Below are 17,260 nucleotides of genomic sequence, written 5' to 3' on the forward strand. Positions count from 1 at the left end.
TGTGTGTGTGTGCAATGCACACATATATACCTGACCCGTGTGTGTATATGAGTGTGTGTGTATGTGTGGTTTGTGAGTGTGTGAGTCTGTGGTGTAGATGTCTGTGGTATGTGTGTGTGAATGTGTGTGGTACGTGTGAGTGTGTGGTGTGTATGGTGTGTGGTGTGTGTGTGTGTGTGTGAATGTGTAGTGTGTGAGGGTTGTGTGTATTGTATGTGAGTGTGTTATGTATGTGGTGTGGTGTGTGTGTGTGTGTGAATGTGTAGTGTGTGAGAGTTGTGTGTATTGTATGTGAGTGTGTTATGTATGTGGTGTGTGTGTGTGTGTGAATGTGTAGTGTGTGAGAGTTGTGTGTATTGTATGTGAGTGTGTTATGTATGTGGTGTGTGTGTGTGAATGTGTTTATGTGAGTGTATGGTGTCTGTGTGTCTGGCTTGGATCCTTATCTCTGTGGCCTCAGTCAAGTAGAGCGAGCTCTCTGGCTTTCACATGCCCATCAAACATCCAGAGGGGAGCACCTCGGCTCACGTGGTAGCCGCATGCAAGCCCGCTGGTGTCCTCTCCCACGGGCCCCAGAGCAGAGGCCTCAGTCCGGCAGGGACAGGCTGTAACCCGAGTGCCTTTGCTCAGAGGCTGGCTCGTGACAGATGGGTGATAAAGGGCGGAAAATAGTTCCTGGGGCCTGTGCAGTGTCATGGCTACACTGTGCTGGCTGGGAAGGGGGCTGGCATCCAGGCGCTGTCCTTCACTCGGGAAAATGACCGAGCAGCTGTCTTGCTTTGTGTCAAGGCCACATTCCTCTAGGCCAGGGGCAAGAAGGGGGCACTGTGCTCCTAGGAGAGAGGAATCCAGACCCAGGTAAAGAACGCTGACAGCCAGGCCTCAGGCCAAGCTTTGATGTGGCACCCTCAGGTTTGGTCAGGTGAGCATGGTGTATGCAGACAGCGAGACAAGCCCAGAGAGAAGGGTTCTGTCCCCGTCAGTCCTGGTGGACCAAACTGGGGACTCTGGAGCTCCTGATTCTTTATTAGATGCCAAATCTCAGCCAGCCCCCAGCCTGAAGACCCTCTAGAGTCTAGATTGTCTTCCCCCCTCACCTTTCTGGGAGTCAGCAGTGGCCCCGTGCCACATACCGCCCACCAGCCTGGCTTTCTGTACATCTGCACCTGCTGTGTTTCCCTTCACGTACCTCCACAGTCTGTGACAGGTTCTGGAGAGTCTCTTGGTGGGCAGTGTGCCAGGTGCAACAGCTGGCACATGAGCGGTTTCAGCACTACTCACCCGCCCTTCCAGCCTGGCCAGCCCCACACAGGGAAGGTCCTTCCTTCCCGAGCTCTGGCCGGTGGCTGGCACTGTGCTTGGTAGTAGCCACGGCTGCCCTTGCCCACCCCTCACACTTTCTCTATGTTGGGGACCTGGAGGGGCGGGGTGTTCCTACATCTGAGCAGTGCTGGATTTCCTGGCTGACTTGCTGGTAAACCACCTCTTCTGGAGACACCCTAGAGGGGCTGCAGGTGGCCTGGGGTGCTGGGAAGGCAGAGCCTCTACAGGGCTTTCCTTACACACACACACACACACACACACACACACACACACACACACACACACGCACACTCATGGGTCTATGCGCTCAAATACCCCCCCACACTCTCCCACACCGAGACCTGCCCCACCTGGGCTCCTGTGGCACTGTGTTTGTCCTGCATGCGCTTGCCCACCTGCCTTGTCCTGTGATCTGCTGCCGATCAGAGCCGCGCACGGGTCAGGAACCCGAGCTGTAGCTCACAGGGCAGCTGAGAAGTTTCCATTACTGGGACACGGGGGCAGTGGCCTCAGCAGCCTTGAAGGCTGGCAGATCGTCGGCCTCTAGTTAGCTGGATCTATAGGGGGCCTGTGGTACACAGGGCACCCCCTAGAGTTGAGTTTCATCCCAAGCACCTCAGCAGCTTGGCCACAGGCCCACAGAGGGCCTCGGACAGGACAGAGGCTGCTTTCGCTGTTCCTGTTCCCAGCTGGAAAGGAAACAGGAAGCCGTGGACACTCCTTCCCCCACTCACCTCCCCTTTTGCAGGGCGGGAGGCAGAATTCAGGCCAGGCAGGCAGTGGGGTCCCTGGAAGGGCTGGCGTTCCTAATCCGGTGCTCCCTCCAGGAATAGTCTGGAAGCTCCCCAGATGCCAAACATTCCTGACTTAATCGAGAAGGCTCCTAGTGAGGCTGGTCTCTGCTGGCTTTGCTCACACACCCCTGGCCAGGGACCAAGGAGCAGGAGCAGGCACTGGGCTCCTGCTCCCCCTTCCCCCGGGCCTTGTTCAGGTAAGATGTGGGGTCTGCACAGCTCAGTGGCGTTTGGCTCTCGTAGCGACAGAAGTATAGGTGGCTGTGTGGATGCGGTTGGGGTGTCTTAGCTGGACAGAGTGGACCCTCCCCTGAGCAGGGCCTAAACTGGGGGGGGGCCATCTCAAGTCACTTGCCAGCCGCCTAGGTACCCGGCAGGTCAGAGGTCTGCTCTGCAGCAGTGCCCAGCAGATGAGGTCATCAGCCCAACGGGACACACCCATGCAGGGAAGACTGACCCGTTCTGTGTTCTGTCTGAGGCAGTACTTACTTGCTGTGTGGCTGTGCCCTCCAGCGTCTAGGTTTGAAGTGGTCACCTCCCTGATCCTCCCAGAGATGTCCTGGCCTCGGGCAGGGTGTGGGCTTGGGGCTCTTGAAGCCCTAGGGTCAAGTGTAGTCACCCAGAGCCCTGGAGCATCAGGCAGCTGGGTTGAGAATAAGCCTCCCTCTCCTCTCTACACACGTAAGGACACACGGCGTTCTGGGATTACCAGCTGCTGTGGTTTATCTACAACTGTTCGCACCTTAGGAAGCTCCTCAGACCTTGTGAAAGGGAACGGTGGCCACCGGGAGAGTGTCCGCAGCGATTGTGTGATTTCCGCCCAGGCTGCCTCCATCCTGTGGCCCACCACAGTTGGCTCCCTGCCTTGCCTGAACCTGTCACTGGAAATCTTGGTCCCAAGAGGGAGGTCACACAGACCTGGTCCTCAGAGCTGTTTGACTCACCTGGCAGCCTCCTGGGTCCACGAGTGAAGAAGCTCCCATGCTCTACGGAACGACTGTGGGGCATGGTCCAGCATGGACCTGGTGGGTTTCCGTCAGCAGCACTCACTGTCCCCTCAGGAGGGCGGCTCTGAGCAGCACTGGTAGGCCACACTTGTCCCCACAGACTTCCTTCTGAAGGGGTTGCCTCTCCCCGCTCAGGGTGCAGTTTTTGCTGATCTGTGCTGAACCACAGAGCTCAGCAAGGGCTGAGCAATGACTGCCTCCCCCTTTGACAGAAATTGCAACAATCTTGAAGACAGGCCACTGGCTCCAGATATGGGAGGTGCCGTTTCCCAGGGCCCCAGTGGACAGTCAGCCGGGCCTGTAGATAAGGCCAGAGGTCAGCACTGCTATCCCTGCCCATCTTGGCCCAATTTGTTCATACCAAGCTAGTTCCGGAGCTGTGAACCTCTTGACATAGCTATACTCTGGAATTAAGGATACAGTGGCTATGTGAGGGTGATGGACAGGCCATGGAGATGCGGGGTGACTGTAGAATCCAGCCTCTGATTACACTTTAGATCTTTGACCTGGAGATGGGACCCAGCCTGGCCCAGGCTTCCTGCCTTCCCTGGGAGAACAGGGTCCAAGTTACAGATGGGCTGGCCCAGTCCCGAGGACCTGCTGAAGCCTCTGTTAGCTCATGAATGGCTTACAAAAAAGGAAAGGGAGGTCCTGGGACCAGGGTCTTTGAGTATGTGGCCTCTGCTGAACTGAGAGGCCAGTTGAGGTGCCCCTACCTTGTGGTTGCCCTAACAGCAGGGCTCACATCTGGCCACAGAAACCTCCACTCACCGCTTGCAGCCATGCCACTCAGTTGTGGGTGGGCACGCTTGGACCAGATCCTCCTCCTTTTTTTCTCATGCCACGGCCGTGAGTGTATCTACTTTCACTGTGCTGCAGATGTTCTGTAGGTGTGAGAGTGGAGGCTTCTCTAAGGAACAAACCTTTATTTGTGGCAACAGGTAAGCTGGGTTGGCCCCTGGCTGATGACCCTTACTCTGGGGATACTGCTACGGATGGCTGGGCGCATAGGGCACACAGCTTGGCCTTATCACAAGGAGGCAGACAAAACTTGTCTCCTAGAGCCCTGACCCAGCTTCTGGGTCACTGAGACCCAAGCCACACACACCAAGGCAGGGCAGGCTCTACCGCCCAGCTGGAGCTTCCCCAAACCCTTTCTCGTCTCCCTTAGTGGTGGGAGGAGGTAACGGCTGCTCCAGGAGATGACAGCATCTACTCGCTGTCCACTCTTCCTGGAGAGAAGTGTCACCTCTATTTGTTCTGTTCCTTTGGAGAAGCAGGGTGACATGTGTGGGTCACATCTCCTGGGCCTCCAGCCTGGCCTCTACCAGGAGAAATAAAGCTGGCACCAAGGGCATGGTGAATCTGGGTCCTTGAATCATTCTGGTCACTTGTCCAGGGACGCCTGGGGAGGGGAGTTAGCCTTGCCATCTCATGTCTGCCCACAGCTGGTGGCATCCCACTCTGTGGGCCATGGTATTGTCAAGGACCAGGAGGCCTAGGTTTGGTTCAAGCAGATGAATAAGTATCAGCCATGGCTTCTCTTCTGAAGGCAGTGGGAACGGCCAGAGTCATGTGCCACCTGTCTGCCCACCTCCACCCCCTCCCTGCTCTGTACAGCACTGCAGTCTATGTCATCTGAATGACATAGACCAATAGACTCCCTATGGCCCAGGCAGTGGACACTGGGGAAGGGCTGGTGCTGCTTTCCCTCGTGGGAAGGGCAGAGGCTGTGGGGGCTCCCCAGTTGCAGCTTCCCTGGACGCACAGGAAGAGCCATGAACATCACAGTGACCTTTGTGTTATCAGACCTTGGCTGTTTTCCAGTCCTTCACACTGCTGTTCTGTTCTGGCCTAGATGCTAAGGCTTCCTCCGGCCTTGTCTGGCTATAATGCAGAGGTCCCTTCCAGAAAGGCAGAATGGTGGGAAGGGCATAGGCCACGGACTACCACGCACTGGTTCCTGGGGTGGGCAGTGGGTAGTGATGGCATTGCAGGCTGGCTGGGGACAGGCAGGAGTTAGTTAGCCTCTGGGTCTGCTTCAGGGTCGGGGTGTGGGAGTAGGAGCTTATCTGCTAGAGCAGCAGGAGAATCTCCCAAGTAGAAATTTCCAGTCTAGAGGGTGTGGCTGGAGCCTGGGGGCCATTGCTGGTACTGTGACACAGCCCTGGGCTGCTGTCAGGGAAGGCAGACTTCTACCTGCCTTCCCATGGCCTTGGGACTTCATTCAGAGATGCTGTCTGGCATAGATTGCTGGGGTGAAGGGTTGTGACCCTGGACCACAGGGCCACTGGTGTGCCAGGCCTCTCTGATTATAGGGGCAGTGTTTTCTATAGTGTCAATCATCAGCCTCAGGTCTCCTGAAAGACTTGAGGTTGTGTGTGTGTGTGTGTGCATGCGCAAAGGGTCTGTGGATAGGAATGAGCAGCAGAGAACAAGGCAGAGAGGCAGAAGGTCCGGAGTGGCCTTTGGGCTGCAACCATGGGGCGGGGGTGAGAAGGGATTTGACTGGCAAGTTTGACGGATCCCTCCCTGGTACAGAGAAGGGCTTGGGCAGGGAGAGGCCAGGGCACAGGGAAACGGGTGGGGCACCACGAGAAGGCAGGAGTGCTCCTGCTGGAGGATGGCAGATGGACCAAGGGACGGCTGAGGACAAGCAGGGTGCTGGTGGCTGCAAGGCTTCTGGCTCAGGTATTCTGGCCAGGTGTGTGGGCAGGGAGGCCAGGGTGTTTCCTGGTGCTGCCAGAGCAAATGCTGCTGACTGGGTCAACCCTTCTTCCCCACTTCAGAGCTGAGCCATGGACTGAGAGCAAGACACAGCAGTACCTTCAAGGGTCTGGGGAGGGGCCCTATATGTCCTCTCCTCGCTTGTATAGATGCCTGCGCACCTGCTTGTGGCCTCTCCCTGCTTGGAAGCCAGGAATGGAAGAGGTCTTCTGATCAGCTTCTTCCTTCCCATGGGTAAGAACTGTGTGAAGCCTCTCCCCTCGCATTCACGACCGTCTTTTGAGCCTGCAGATCCTAAGCCTCCAGCAAGGCCAGTCCTGTCTGTAGCTTCTGTTCTCCATCTGGTAACCAAGTGTTCGGTAGCTGCCTGGCGAGTGAGCTATGACAGCAAACAATAGGAAAATGACAGACAGCATTTAGCAGATAGACGCAGCCAATGGCAGCAAAGCTTCATCACATCAGGGCTTTACTGAAATATGACTGAGAGTGAATGGAGGTAAAAATCATTAAAGTTGTCTGGGGAAACTGAGGCAGCTAACTGGAGTTTCGGACCCACATGTGTCTCCATGGATGAGCTTCTGGCTTCTCCTTCCCACTGCAGGCGTTTCTATGTGCTGTGACAAATAATGGCAGCTCTTGGAACTGCTTTACCTTCTAGCTGTTTGCTGTTTTCCCCTCACCCATTTCAGGTCCAGGCTGACCCAGGACAGGGGGCTTTGGAAGAGACAAGAGCCTGCCTCCTCAATCCCAGAGTCCTCTTTAAGCAAGCTTAAACAGCACATGGCAACTCACTAATACAGTGTATGCTGCACTCACTGAGCATGGCCCAGACTCGGGGACATGGAGTGAGGATGGAGATGTCTTTGAAGCATTATTATACTTTTCATAGGTAATTGATGAGTGAGTTTGGGGTGTCACAGGGATGAGAATACGAGAGCTGGGTAGAGATGGATGGAGACCTCCAAGGCCCGGGAATCGATATCTGTGTCTAGGGGTTCTCATGACATCTGAATGGAGGTGAGTTTCAGGTCATGCTCTGTGGCAGGCTGAACACTGGTACCCTGAAGAGATCTCTGTGAAGTTTTTGGAGTCTGTGAACAGAGCTCTTCTGGGGTGGTGTTTGCAAGTAAGCTGAGATAAGGACCTTAGGATGAAAAGAGGGCACTGGAGTGTCTGCCTTGTGGACATTGAAGGCCATTACATGAATTCTAAAGGGTCAGGGGTCAGTATAGAAGAGGAGATGGTATGTCACAAGGCACAGACTGATGGCAGGGTCATAGGTCATGCGTGTCAGTGGCCACCGAGAGCTGAAGATGCAGGAAGGCCTAAGCTGCCATGGCCTGCCGACACTCTGGGTTTGAGCATTCCCTCAGGTCTGATGCTCCCTCTGTTCTGTTGCTGGAAAGCTGGATTCTCAGAGACAGAGGCACATGGGGACCACATGCAGTCCCGGGTGCCCTAGATGAGGGGCGGGGCTGGGGAGGAGGAACCAGGGGCAAAGTTGGCTCTTGTGTGTGGTGTGCTGGGGAAGACCTGAGGGAGAAGGGTTCCAAGGTCACCCTTGGACATGGGTGAGAGGGTAACAGGTGGGCTTGGCCAGAGTAGATGATGGGCATGAGGGCAGGGAGCATGGGGAGAGGGAAGGAATGAGAGGACAGGGGAGTGAGAACAAGCTGTGGAATCCTGGGGCTGATACACCGCTCCAGTGACTATGGTACGAGCTTGGGCTAGGTCCACAGGCCCGGGAGTGAGGGGCCCTGTGGGGGACAAACTGTCTGAAGGAAGAGCTTCTAGTGGTGAGGTAGTGAGTCCTTTGTCAGTGCGCGTGCACTGCTTCTTGCCTTTGCAATTCTCAAGGGGCACACAGGCCGCTGGGATGACATCTTGCAGGAGAGCAAGCAGCAGGAGGGAAAACTTGTGGCGTTCTGATATCATTTGTGACTCACTCTTAAATGTGGTACTGGGAGCGACACTGCTCTGGCTTGCAGTGCAGTTAAAGGTCCTGCCTGAGCCACAGCTTAGGTATGGGGTAAGCGCTTGATAGTCTCTGGCTGAAGTGGGAAGCTCTGGCAGTCAAACTTGGCTGCCTATCACTGAGCTTGAGCCCTCAGTAAGATGAGGATGCTGGGCAGAGTCCTTGGCCCCTAACAGGGTCAGCTCCTGGGTGTCAGAGACCGGTCCCCTTCAGGGGGACCCTCACAATGGCCAGCCACAGCGCCACCAGTAGCCAGATAATGGGAACCTCTGGGTCCTATTGTACACTAACAAAAGCGCCCTGGTTCCATTCTCCTAAATTATTCATGACCTCCAAGAGGCCGTAAAAGTCCTCAGCTCTCTCCAGGAACCATAATTACAATGATAAATTTTATTTATAAAGTCAGTCCCTCCCCACAAGCCTGCCGCCTGGGGGCTGTACATAAGCCATAACGGAGACAGGGGCTGCCGAAAGCCGCTGCGACAGCTGTTTTTCCGGCAGGGACTTGGGGGCTGGCCTGGAGTAGGCTCGGGGATGTTGGAGGGGCAGGGGGCTCAATCTGCCACCTACAGCCTTCTGAGAGTGAAAGCTCAGGAGGGGCGTTTCAGAGTGGTGTGGCTGTGATGGCCATTGCAGAGCCAGGCCCCTGCCCACAGCCTGCTAGCCAGATCCTGTGTAGGCTTTGCTGGCTTTCCATCCTTCCAGGGACCCATGGAAGCAACATGGCTGTGCCTGTGCCAGGACAGAACCTTCCCATGTATCATATATGCTCCAGTTCTCTCATGAGAGCATGAGCAGGCATGTGGACACGCATGAGCAATACTGTCAATCACAAGGGCGCCCGAGGGCTAGGATGGAAGCAGGTTCTTTGCATGTCTTCACGGAGGCCCGCTGAGCTCCAGCCATGACTTCACCAGTTGATAAGGACCCGGGCTCTAAAGAGGCAGTGTCGTGCACAAGGCAGAGCGCTGGCAGCTGACAGCTGCGTCGGAACCATGCAGCTGCTAGACATGGTACAAGATGCTGTTGAGCCAGCGGTGGGGCCCCACATTACCACTGTCACCACGAGGCAGCTAACGCCCAGCTGGTCTCGGCTGAGCCCTCCTCTGTAAAAGCCCTTGCACTGCTGTGCGGGCTACGTGCTGAAATCCAGGTGGGGCGGGCAGATGGACACCTAGGACTAGTCTGCGTTGATACCATTGTGACAGCAGCCAAAAGCTTAGAACTGGATCTCTCGTGGCTCAGACGTGCTTTCTATGTGGGCTTCCTTTTTTGGACACTGGCTGGGTCCCTCACTGGGGTCCCTAGTCCAGGTGAGGGGTACAAGTTCTCCCAACCTTTGCACCATTCACAGGGTGGCCTCACTGAGCAGTCAGGCCCCATGAGGCAAGGCAATAGGAGGGAGGAATGCCCAGACGTGTCGAGAGCTGTCGCATACAGTCTGAGTTGCTCTTGACATCAGGCATCAATACCAACACCATGGTTAGAGTGAGGTTTCAGGGCAGTGGTTCTCAACCTTCCTCATGCGGTGGCCCTTTATTTCAGTTCCTCGTGCTGTGGTGACCCCAAGCCATAACATTACTTTTGTTGCTCCTCCATAGTTGTAATTTTGTTACTGCTATGAATTGTAATGTATATATCTGATATGCAGGATATCTGATATGTGACCCCTGCGAAAAGGTTGTTTGACTCTTCAGCCCAACACAGAGGGGTCATGACCCATAGGTTGAGAACCTTAGAGGATCAGTAAAGAGCCCAGCGAACTTCAGGAGAGTGGGTACAGGATCGTAAACCATCTCTGGAGTCAGACGCAGGGTCCTGGTGCATGCCTGGGGCTGTTTACACTTAGGGTGTGGTGAGCCCTCACATCAGTTTTCTGGCCCAGGAAATAGGGCCATTGGGCCTGACGAAACCCATTCCACCTTTGGCCAAGAAAGTAAGGGCATAGCCCATAAGGGGCATATAGAAACTAGGACCACTTTAAAGACCCAAAGGATGTAGGCTGTGATCCTACCACATCCCTCCTCAGCTCGTGTGGGATCTGATGAACCAGACAGGTCCTGGCAGGTGGTAGATCATGCAGCCCACTGACAGATGGTGATGGATCACCCAGGCTGCACCAATGGCAGATTCACAATGGATCACCTGGCTTAGCTCAAAGGCAGGTCATGACGGATCACCCATCCTAGTCCAAATGGCAGATGATGAGGGATGATTCTGTCTAGCCTAGAGGCAGGTGGTGGTGAGTAACTTGGCCTAGCCTAGTGTCAGCCACCGCTAACCTTGCAGGTGTGGTGCCCAGCGGAAGGAGGACTCTAAACACTCTCCTGCGGGCTGTAAGCCCTGCTCAGGACCCATCAGCAGGAGAGCCACATCTGTTGCTTTCCAGCTGTGACAATGGCAGTGAACACGGCCTAGCTGCCGTCCATACCTCCTTTCTCATTATTCGGTCATCACCCAGTCTCTGAGACCACTCCTGGTCTGCACAGAATGGGTCAGCTACATCCACACCATCCAGCTTGACCTGGCCAGTGTTAGCGGGGCCATTGCAGTCAGAGCTGCATGGCGTCTCTGATAGACCATAGTGACCATGGCGCCATTAGGACAGGGAACTGTGTTCTGCTTCCCCCTGGGGATGGAAGGCTCTGGTCCACTGGGTCTGCCCATCACAGACTAAGACATGTTAGGACACCGGATTCCACACAGGCAGAGGACATTGTTCCGTCAAGTAGGCAGGGAGGTTAGGCTGCCATGAACCCAGTTACTCTACCACACTAAAGCGCTGGGTAGCTGGAGGTGGCGACAACGCCCCAGTCTGCTGGCCAGAAAATCAGAAAAGCCTGAAGTGACTGGTGCCCCCTTAGAGCATAGCTGAGGGCCCCTGTGGGAGGCGGGGGCAAGCACTGCCCACTTGTGGAGTCAGCCTTGCAGGAGAGTGGCATAAACTAACGAGTGCTGGTGGAAGGCTCAAATGATGGTGCAGGGCACGGCGAGGGACAAGGCCTGTAGGGGTGGCTGGAGAGTGTGGCCACAGAGCACAGGCAGTCTGTGCCTGCAGGAGAGGGCAGGCTGGCTGAGGGAGGAGGTGAACCAGCCTGTGGAGGTCCTGGGGCTTAGAGAGAGGGAAGATGTCTCCCTATGGCACAGTGCCCACTTTCCCCCCTGTCTAGTGCTTGCTTCCCAACAGGACAGGGAGGGCAGGGTTAGGGATGGGCTGGGAGCAGCCCCTTTCCCTCTGGCTTCTTGGCCTCCTGAGGCCACAGGGTGGGTGCAAGGTACAGGCAAATCCTGCAAGGGCCAGGGCCAGTTACAGGTGAGCGCGCAGGGAAGGAGGGAGGAAAGACAGGGGAGGAGGGAGGAGCTGCAGGCATAGAATATCTTTCTGAGTTGAGGATTCCATAGACAGAGCTGGCCTTTTCTTGTCATGTCCCATTTCTAATCTTGCTAACAACAAAATTGATTGGCTGTTCCAGGAGTCTTCATTTCAGCAGTGCTCCTTGGCTTCCCCAGTCATTCTGTATGCAGAATAAAACCACCCAGGCAAGTTCCATGGGAAAGTAATTTAAAAAGTGGCCTGTGCAAGAGCCCTCTGAGGACCTCTGGGGAGTGATGGGGACAGCTTGCCAGGACTGTCCATAGGCTGTAAAGGCTGGACAGGGAACAGTCAGGGTCAGACCTGGGGGTGGCAGGGAGAATTTGGTTCTGGGCAGAAAGAAGGTAAAGCTGTGCAGGGCTTTGAGCCGAGGACTGAGGGCAGGGACCTGGGCTACGCATCTGCCCCACACAAAAGTAGCTTTTTTTTTTTTTATGCTGCAGGAGAACACTGAATGGATCTCTCTCTCTTTCTCTCCCCCTCTCTCTGTCTCCTTTCTCCCTCTCCCTCTATCTCTCTGTCTCTCTCTCACAACACAGTACCATCATGAAGCCATGATTCTCAGCCACGAGAGAGTCACCAAAACACACGTCTTTAGAGGTCTGTGACAGGGACATCACCTTGCATGGAGAGTGGCAAACCTGGGATCCTTTGCCTTATGTCACAGATGCCTCATGGTGGCCCACCTCGGGTCCCACATCCCCTGAGCTGTATTCACCTTTGGAGGCGGAATAGGTGCAGGCGTCACAGCCTTTGGCAGTGTCACTCTTGCCATTGTTGTAGGCCTATATCTACGTACCTACAGGCTCACATGGGTGTCACGTTAAGACCCACCTCTGCAAGTCTAACTGGGTGGAGGGTGCATTCTCCCTTAAATAGTTTGTAAGTCCTCTTGGTGCATGGGGACAAGCGGAGACTCCAGATGTCAGTCAGGCCCAGGGCACTCTTCACAGGTGCCGACTGGCATGTGGCTTTGCAGCGAGTCTTGTGTATACTCCACAGCCAGGCTTATGCCGACAGGTGTACACACTGCCTTCTGCTGAGCTCGCAGAGGCTAAGGCGTCTCCTTGGGTTCGTGTGTCTTTCTCCTTCCTTATCTTTGTGGGGGTTGGGGAGAGGTGGAAGGGAACAGGCTCAGGAGAGCGAGAACCCTGTGCCACGTGCAGCTATGTGCACACCAGGCAGAGCCGAGAGCTGTGTTTGGGCCTTGTCTAATGCTCTGTAGGCAATGGGCTCTGGGACCCCGATTTGCAAGGCAGCTGTTCTGGGGACGCGTGGGCGGTGGCTATGTGTGGTTAGTCATAGTTATAATGGTTAGCTGACAGGCTTGCTGGAGGGTGGGACAGAGGCACTGTGAGGACATGCGCGTACGGGAAAGCACAGGAGAGATCCCTGGATCAGAGCGCAGGCGTGGGCTGTCAGGGAAGAATCTTTCCCAGCACGGCTTGCCATGTCCCTCTGATCTCATCTCTGGTTTCACCTGGCTGTGTGCTCGTCTGTGTCACTTTCCTTGCCCATTCTCCCCTGTGCAATGTCCACATTAGCGCTCCTGTGAGACCCTTCCATCCTACACAGGTTGGAGGAAGTTCAGCAGTTCTGTGGACCAGGCAGCCCCGAGTGGAGGTGTCCCTGGGGCAGGAGAGGCAGAAGGCTAGCTCCCTCATGCCAGCTAGCTCTGGCCTTTCCAGCCCATGGCACTAGCTCATTGCCCTGGTTCCAGGCTGCCATCAGTGCCATGGCCTCTGTACCAACTCTGTACTCTGTAAGGCAATGCTTGCCATACAAGTGGAGGTTACCCACTTCCCACGAGCTGCTGTGTGCTGGAGGGAAGCGCAAGCGCCGGCTGGGTGGCAGAGTTAGCTTGTTTCCCGGGTGCCCACCTTGCTTCCCCAATGGCTGGCACGCCCCACAGGATCACACTCACCTGGCTGTGGCTGGATCGAAAGCCTCTCAGGGCACGTGTGGAGGGAGCCTGCCTGTTTTTGTCCCCAGGACACAATATCTGCAGAAATGACTTAGGGAGGAAGGATTTCTTTTGGCTCATGAGTTCATAGATTTTAGCCTGCGCTCTGCTGGCTCCTCTGTGGGGAGGGGAGGACATGGTGGAGCAGAGCCATTCGTGTGGTGGGAACTGGGAACTGGAGAGAGAGACAGGAAGGGGCATGGATAAAGACCCCACTTGCTAATGTTTCCACTTCCTCCAAATCAGCTTCCCTCAGTGGCAAGTTACAGAGAACGTGACTCCCTAGTGATTCAGCTGTTCCACATAGCCCCACCTCTGAGTGCTGCTTCATAAATCTATAGGGAAGACTTCATATCCACAATAAAGTGTCCTTTAACTCCAGAACTTCCGGACCCCGGGCTGGATGGGTCCTGTACCCTCTTGCCTTGCAGGAATAGGGAGCCCCAAAACGCTCCTTCTCTTCACTCAGTGTTCTGACTTCGTGGTCATGAATCCACACAAATTGCCTGTTTGGCCGAGAGTCTTCCTGGGTGTTATCTGCACAAATATCTAGATCTCAGCAGCTTGAGAGCTGATGGGGCTAATTAAGTTCTAGAGTTTATAGTTCTTGGAATAGGGAACATCATATAAAACCACCACTCCGAGGGAGCTGTGCTCTGTCTGTGTGGAGTTGGCTGTAAACGCAGGCGAGGAGGGAAAGAGGCAGCCTCCAGTATGTAGGGGAGTTTATGGCTCACCGATTGAAAAAAAATAATGGAGTCATTAAGAAAAATACCTTTTCGGAGCATTAAAATTAGAGGTGAATTGATTCTGTAGTAAATGGCTGGATTCCTTTTGGGGAGTTATTTAGGGCTTTTAGGTGGTTTCCTTCATGTAATAGTGTCTAAGAGCCTAGCCACTGGGAAACTATTAGCTTCTGGGGCTGCCTCCCCCCCCCCACTCCCCAGGCAGGACCACCCTGTGGTAGAGTGAGGGGGTGGAGGAGGAAGAGAATCCCAGGAATGCTGGCTCAGGTCCTGCCAGGGATGCGTGAACTGTCCACTGTCATGCCTGTGCCCAAGGTTCCTTAGGAGCTGCCAGGTAGGGGTGAGCGCAGGGAGGGCTGCTTGGGGAAGAGGTCTACCATGTGCAAGCTCGCCTGGCACTTTTTCCTTGCAGTGCCTGTGCTCTTGTTGAGCTTACATCTCCTTTTACCAGAGTGAGACTGAAGCTATGAGGTGGGGGCTGCTATATGGGCTGCCACAGCATGGCCCACGGCTTAGCAGGTCTATAGTGAGCAATGGGGGAGCTCCCTGACTGTGCACAACAAACTCAGGCTGTGGAACTGAGTATGGAGCAGTGCTGGGCGGGCTGGAGTCTGGGCTTCTAGAATGCTCTGAGGGAAACTGGTGCTTGTGGAGCTTGGAGCAGGATGCATTTTTGAGCAACAAGGTGGAGTCTGGAGCTCCCTGGCCATGGTTGCCTTGTGGATCCTTGGCAGGGCCTGGGTGGCTACATCTTCTGGGTAACCTTACCATGACCTCAAGGTTCTGTCCATACTTCCAGGTGGCAAATACTGATGACTTCTGATCTGGCTTGTCTGTCCTTCCATAGACCAGGCTATCCCACAGGTGGGAAAGGCCTCTGAGAGGCACCGCAGTGACCTGGCCTCCATCCATGACATTCTCAAGCTGTAGTGGGTTCTGCTCAAGGGCCTTTTTGTTCAGTCCCCCACCCCTGACTCCAGGCAGATTAGAAGTGAGGGGCCCAGTGGAAGGCACCCTGTTCCCCCAGCCCACCCCAGCCTTCCACAGCTGGGAGGATACTGGGTGGGCCGCCGTCTTCTGGCCCCGCTCAGAGTTTATCTGGAGCTTATCTTCACTGAGTTATGGCTCATTTCTGCAGCGAGGGACGGCTCACTTTATTAGCCCCATATCGAAGGATCGTGAATTTTAATCTCCGCGGCAGTTGGGAAGGCCGCCTGATGGATTTCTCCCATCCTATCTTTGTCTGTTTGCCTCCTCAAAGGGAGTGTCTCTTGGCTCCCACACACACCATCATGGGGTGGCTTTTAAGGAAGATGTGGATTCCAGGTCCCTTGGGGTAGAGAATTGGAGCCCAGGGAGGTAGACTGGGCAGGCTGCCTTGTCCCTCGTTTTTTACCAGCCTTGGTCATCCCTCTGGCTCTGTCTGTCCTTCTCTGCTCTATAGCCTGCTGTGGCGCTCATACCCTGGGCCTGGACATGCATCTTACTCACCACTGACTCCCCTCCCCAGTCCCCAGGCTGCCTCCCCTCCCCCTGTCCTGCTCACCCTGCAGGATGGCTTTCCCCCAACCCTTCCCTTTCTACTTCATCTTGACCTTGCCCATCTGCACCCCGGCCGGGCTCAGAAGAGCAGGCTGTGGAGTTTGGGAAGTACTGCAGGGCTGTCTGCTCAAGGGCCTTTGTTGTGGGAGCCCATCTGTTCTCAGCTGCGGTGGAAGAAAGGAAGCAGCGGGGAGGCCAGCCAGGCGCCTTAACAGCGGCTGCTGTTCCACAGCTGGCCCTGTGTGCTCCAGTGCCTGACCCCATCACAGACCCTCTTAGGCGCAGTCCCCACCCCCACCTCAGGAGAGCCCATGCTCCACTCAGAATGTCCTCTTCCCATTCTGAAATACCAGCTGCCTGCGCTCCCAGAGTGCAGTGGTCCCTGTCTGGAGACTGGCCCCGGCTTGTCCTCTAGAGATACACCAGCCTTCTGACAGGTAGGCATGCCAGGGAAGATTTCTCTCTGTGGGCAGGGGGTCCAGGTTGTGTCATTCAGGGTGCATGGGGAGACCCAGGGCGTCCTCCCCTTCCCCTCCTGAGAGGTCTTTAGGGGATTGTGGGGCTCTTGAGCTAGTTCACACCTCACACCAGCACCTTCACTCATTGCATACCTGCAGTGGTGATGGCAAGCCTCCTGAAAGAGCGCTGCTTGGGATGGTCCCCAAGGGGCTGGGAGGGGGGAGGAGCCACACATACCCTGAAAATGCTGCTGGTTTTCTGGAGCTAGGCACTGTCTTCGTGGGCTCCATGGGCTCCCGGGCCCCACAGGCCTCACCTGCCTTCAAACAGCCATTAGCTGAGTGACTGATAGGTTAAGACCCTGGGTGGCCCTGAGACACGTCCTGCATTAAACACAGCCCTGTCCCTGTCTCCTGGGACATCCCAGACTTGCTTCTGCTTGGGGTGTGGAACTACCCTCAATCCCCAGTGGCTCCCCGGGCTGGACCCTGCAGTTGGGGTGCACCAAGGAGACAAAGATGTGCTTGGTGGCAGGCAGTCTGTGGGGGTGTCCTTAGTGTCTGGGACAGAGCCAAGGTGTCGTGGTGAGTGGCTCCACAGCAGGGACACTGCTGGCTCCGCCTATGGCTGCTTCAGGACATGCACAGCCAGCACTACCTGCCTTTCACATGGTACCCTCCAGCAGCTGGGCCTTGCAGTGGGTGTGGGATCAAGGCCCACAGATGCCAGCAGACAGGTCAGGCAGTGGTCAGGGCAGGATGATGGCCAGGAACTGACCTGCACCCCATTGTTACCGTCAGAATTCCCATGGTGCCCTGAAGGAACGGGCCTGTGGTCTGTGCCGCGCCAGCCATCTGGGATTTTGCTTTGGGCTGTGTCACGTGCTCAGGGGCCCCAATAGCTACTTTCTCAGGATCCTCTCAGGGCTAGGCTTCTCCTGACTGCAGGAAGCTAGGTTCTCCGGAGGTTCACTAAGGAGCTGCAGTGGGTTTTAGGAGCACTGTCACCTGAATGTCAGCCCCAGCTGCCCCCTTCCCACATCTGAATTCTCATCTGTGAGCACCTGAGGCCCACGTGAGAGTCTGATGCATGGCTGACCTGGTGCAAGATGCTCTGGCTTCAGGGAGGAGGGGTTCCTGAGATGGGCCAGGCTGGACACTGGCCATGGTTTCTATGCCCGGAGCACAGCCTGAAGGCACATCTGGTCCCGAGCTCTCTGGGCCCTTAGCTGCTTGTCCACTCCTGCGGCTGGCCTCCCAGATGTGTTCCTGTCCCTCTTTTGAGTTAGGCAGGCAGAACAGCAAGTCAGGGCGATGCAGAGCTGCTCTGGCCAGGTGAGCTGGACCACAGC

General features: G+C 55.6%; 1 protein-coding gene and 1 long non-coding RNA gene across 8 annotated transcripts in view; one reads left to right on the forward strand and one right to left on the reverse strand.

Annotated features, from left to right (window-relative positions):
* Positions 1 to 3,187, reverse strand: part of CUNH14orf180 (chromosome unknown C14orf180 homolog) — a 10,070-nt gene extending 6,883 nt beyond the window's left edge. Inside the window, exon 1 of one of the 5 annotated variants that reach the window (XM_055592707.1) lies at positions 3,062 to 3,187. The gene's annotated coding sequence lies outside the window, so the exon portion shown is untranslated. Of the gene's footprint in view, positions 1 to 1,189; positions 1,241 to 1,673; positions 1,998 to 2,057; positions 2,084 to 3,061 lie in introns of those variants that run through there. The other 4 variants (XM_055592710.1, XM_055592709.1, XM_055592706.1 and 1 more) reach the window with 4 other exon arrangements.
* The window catches only part of LOC129665845 (uncharacterized), a 28,018-nt gene continuing 12,994 nt past the window's right edge, over positions 2,237 to 17,260 (forward strand). For 2 of the 3 annotated variants that reach the window (XR_008718442.1, XR_008718444.1), the window contains exons 1-2: positions 2,237 to 2,314; positions 5,914 to 6,085. This is a non-coding gene — a long non-coding RNA (uncharacterized LOC129665845). The remainder of the gene's footprint in view (positions 2,315 to 5,913; positions 6,086 to 17,260) is intronic. The other variant, XR_008718443.1, reaches the window with a different exon arrangement.

Source organism: Psammomys obesus, unplaced genomic scaffold (genome assembly GCF_907164565.1).
Source record: "Psammomys obesus unplaced genomic scaffold, mPsaObe1.curated_primary_1811, whole genome shotgun sequence".
Classification (NCBI taxonomy): Eukaryota; Metazoa; Chordata; class Mammalia; order Rodentia; family Muridae; genus Psammomys; species Psammomys obesus.